Source organism: Bidens hawaiensis, unplaced genomic scaffold (genome assembly GCF_021521415.1).
Source record: "Bidens hawaiensis isolate Kalapana, Puna unplaced genomic scaffold, B.hawaiensis_p1.1 tig00005944_1, whole genome shotgun sequence".
Lineage (NCBI taxonomy): Eukaryota > Viridiplantae > Streptophyta > Magnoliopsida > Asterales > Asteraceae > Bidens > Bidens hawaiensis.
The window spans coordinates 317,599-322,239 of record NW_027491393.1 but is presented as its reverse complement, the minus strand read 5'-3'; positions in this window follow the sequence as shown (position 1 = coordinate 322,239).

Below are 4,641 nucleotides of genomic sequence, written 5' to 3'. Positions count from 1 at the left end.
AGCGATCTAATCGTGTTGAGTAGGCTCGGGAAAGACAAGGAATGCATGCATATCATCTCCTACTTTGGCCATCCTGTCAAGTGGAATTGAAGGATTAATGAAAGATTTGACGAAATTAGGGTTCGGGGGTAATATTTCGCCGAAGGGGGCGGAGTGGTCCATGTGTTGTGATACTGAGAAACTGACTTTGTTTACAATTAGGATTCTGATCTGAAGCTTGGAGCACGGCCCCGTGTTGCACTTTGCAGACATGAATTTTTTTTAATTTTAATCATTTTTTTAAATCGAACCCTCGTTTAACGAACAGAACTTGTTCAAATGATGATAGGTACGTCATAAACACAAAAGAAAAACTAGAACTTCATTAAAATAAAAAGACTACGCACATAGATACTTTGTTAAAACACGAAAACACATAATAAACTAGCCGAAAAGTGAGCCTAATGAAGCAAAACAATGCTATTAACATCTTGCTACCTACAGCTTCTACCTATAGCCACCACTTTCGAACAGGTCCTGAATGTGGGATGGACCCGCTTTGGTAGCCAAGAGTTCGGTTAGATTTTGGTTCAATTTCTCGATTTCATGGTTTAAGTGGTCGAGCTTTTGGTTGGTCTCTTGAGTTTGACATTAAGCAACGTGGCTGTTTTCAAACCTCAGCAACTACATTTTGTCGATGAGCTCTACCAAACGCATTTTTTCTTGGAGGTTGCTCTCGACTAGCTCCATAACGGCTTCTTGGAGTTTCCTTTCTTCAAGTGAAACCGAGCAACTCTCTTTCGTTGATTTCTTCACAGGGCACCATTCCATATGCTTGTTATCCATTGCAAGTGTTTTGGTAGGTGTGAATGAAATAGTGAAATGAATTTGCAATTTGTAGAAGATCAAACAGAGGGGTACGGACCCGTGTTTACTGAAGCACGACCCCATGTTTGTGAAGGAATAAAGATTCTCGGGTGACCACGACCCGTGTTGGGCGAAGCACAACCCCTTGCTTGTCACACCTGATGCCTATTATTTGCATTTTTATTACAACGCTTTAAACAGGAAATTCAAAAAAACTTTAAGACATGAAAGAAATAGAGATTATATCCAAAATTTACTTTTATTGATTGAAAAGGGTCCTAAGATAACACAAAATTGAGATAGGCTCGATGTTCCTAAGATAACATAAAAATCGAGATAAGCTCGATGTTCCTATTACTTGCACCTAATGCGCTTTATTACATTAAAACAGGAACAACAACATTGACAACAACCAAACTACCCTAAAATAAACCACCGCTGAATAGGTTGAGCGAAGAACTTGAAACTCAATTTGCTTGTTAATCTGGCGCGACAACATCTTAACATTCTCCATCGATTCGCTGAATTGTAAGAGACGTTGTTCAGCAAGTAGGTTCATCTATGTGAGTTCACGGACCAGTTCTTGAAGCTTGAGTAGCATCTCGGTTTCGGTTGTGGCTCAAGTGTTTTTTCTTAGCCGACATGGAACGGGGGTTTCATTGTTGCCTTTGGGAATGCATTGTGAGCAGATTATGACTGAATTTGACTTAGTTTGGTGTAAGAAATACAATTGCAATGGTGCAATTTATAGCCAAACTGTGAGCGGGATCAAGGCCCCATGCTTGTGGAGCACGGCCCTATGGCTGGATTTTCTGTTATTAGTTAGTTATGAACTAAGATTTGTGCATAGACGATCCCGGCTCTCAAAACACGGCCACGACACAGAGCTTGGTGAAGCATGGACCCGTGTTTCATAACAAACATATATATATATATATATATATATATATATATATATATATATACACACACAATGCCTAGTTTAAAGAGGGTCTTGGCCAGACCCTTTCATCCTGCTAATTTATCTTTCAAAGTGGAGGATGTTCACCTTCGAAACTGCTTCAAATGGTCCATCGATGTAAGGTTTCAGTAGATGATTATTGACTTTGAAAATGTGTCCATTGGCGCTTGAGATTTCAATTGTTCCATAATCGAAAACCTTTTTGACTCGGTATGGGCTTGTCCCACGAGACTTTAAGTTTACTGGGTAAAGACATAACCATGTGTTATACAACTGTACGTGATCACCTATTTGGAATTGTTTGTTTCCTTTTAAATGGGTGTCATGCAGACTCTTAGTCTTTTCTTTATAAGACCAGGAGTTCACGTAGACCGAGCTTCTCAATTCTCCCAGCTCATGAATTTGATCGATTCAATTTTTACTGGCGGAAATGGAATCGAGATTCATAGCTCGAAGAGCCCAATAAGCCTTGTGTTCTAGCTCAATAGGTAGATGACATGCTTTGCCAAAGACAATTTTAAATGGTGTCATCCCTATGGAGGTCTTATATGCAGTGTGAAAGGCCCAAAAAGCATCTTCTAACTTCTCTGCTGACGTAGATTGTCATGGTCTACTCAAAAACAATTATTTTAAATACTTAAATACCTATACGAGTATGGGTAAGTGAGGTCGTCTCCTCCGAGAATCAAGGAAAGTACAACTAGTTTTTATGATTTTTAACTAATTAAATTAACCTAAGTGGACACACGATGTCAAACTGTTTTAAAGATTAATACTAAAGAACACAATTACTTTTAAATTTGTAAACAATAATAATAAAAGGTATTCACTCTAGGTTCAGGTAATGTGATATTCAACTTAATTACAGATTCAACTGACTTGATGCGTAGTAATCACTAGACCTATTAGTTTGACTGTGATGACAAACGACAGTTTAACCAAATTGTTGACACAATTGAACTTAGTCTACCCAATTACCAATTTATGTTATGAAAACCAATTAAATTGCAATAACCGATGATTATTAGTTCAATTACACAATAGCCTAACCCTAAGTGTTGATGAACACAACCAAACAAGTGATGCGGTAATCAATAATCAAACACACAAATTAATTAAACAATCAAAGCAATAATCAAGCAATATCAAATCATAAACTTAATCAAACTCATAAAATATAAGGCACAATGAATCTAGTCAGAAGTTTAAATACACAAACCCTAGCCTAGAATGAACAAGGGAACTTAGCCGAGCATCAACATATCGCTTAAAGTACTTATCTTGAAGAACCTACGATCAATTGCTGAACCGGAAGCTTCGGGATGATGGAAATTTGTCCTAAGGTTCTTCTTTAGCCTCTGGAACAAGTGGTATGACGAATGGAGGCTTAATGTGTTTATATAATGATTACGGTTAATTTTCTTCATTTTAAGGCAGTTCGCTTCGCACGAATGGGTAATGGGCCTGTCATTCGCGTAGCGTGAAGGAAAAAATAGTCGGGGTCCGTTTTGGTCTGGTTCGCGTAGTGCGAACCAGCGTCTTTAAAGTCCTTCACGACGCGCGAAGGACAAAAGAGGCAGACAAAATATTTGTCTTTCTTTATTTCTGCATCGTGAAGCGTGCTATCCCAATCCCGCACTTCTAAGCCTTCATTCCAAGCTCATAAATCACCCATTAAGCCTTTATAACATCCAATGCCCTGAAACACATAATATGCTTGAAGTACCAATGTTCATTCGTTTATTTAACTAAATATAACTAATTAATATAATATTAAAATCTAACTTTTACCCAACCATCATCTGCCCAATTTTGCGGTAACCCAATAGTCCTTTTGAGGATTCTTTTTATTCCTCAGTTGGACACTTCCACCTACCCACTTGTTTGTGGATGATATGGTTTCCAGTAGGTGGTGAACTCCACCTTGATAGAACTTTTTCCATCTGGACTATGCAAAAATGGGTTCCTCTATCATTGATTAGGGCTTTTAGTGTCCTAAATCGCGAAAACAACTTTTTCATAAATTTGATAACAACCTGAGCGTCATTAGTGGGGAGGGATTGAGCCTCCACCCACGTAGATACATAGTCTACTGCTACTAGGATGTACTTATTTTTGAATGAGTTAGGAAATGGTCCCGTGAAATCTATTCCCCATAGATCAAATACTTCACAAATTTGAATGCCTTTCTAAGCGATCTCATTTTTGGATGAGATGTTTTCAGTTCTTTGACAAGCATCGCATGCTTGGATCAATGTATGTGTGTCTTTGTATATGGTTGGCCAAAAGAATCATGCGTCAAACACTTTTCTGATTGTAGTGGCTATGCTATGGTGTCCACTGGTTGGTCCTTCATGACAATGTGAGAATGTCTGTAGTTTCCTTTCCATACACACACCTACGAGTGACCTGATCAGCTCCTATCTTAAATAGGTAAGGATCTTTTCATAAGTAATGCTTTATATCGTAGAAGAATTTTTTTTTCTTTGCTGATGAGTTAGTCCTTTTCTCATGATTCTGCATGCATGGTAGTTTACAAAATCGGCAAACTAGGGATATTCAACTTCTTCTTTCATAATTTCTTGGATATGCATAAGAACTTCATGAGGGAAGTTGTCTTTTATGACATCCTTATGTAGTTTTTCTAAAGCTGGGCATTCCAGACAGGAAAGATGATCTGCAACAACATTGTTTGATCCTCACTAGTCCTAGATGTCAATGTCGAATTCCTGGAGTAGCAGAATCCATCGAATTAATCTAGGGTTAGCATCTTATTTGTTAAATACGTATCAAATGGCGGCATGGTCAGTATAAACAATGGTTTTCGAAAGTAC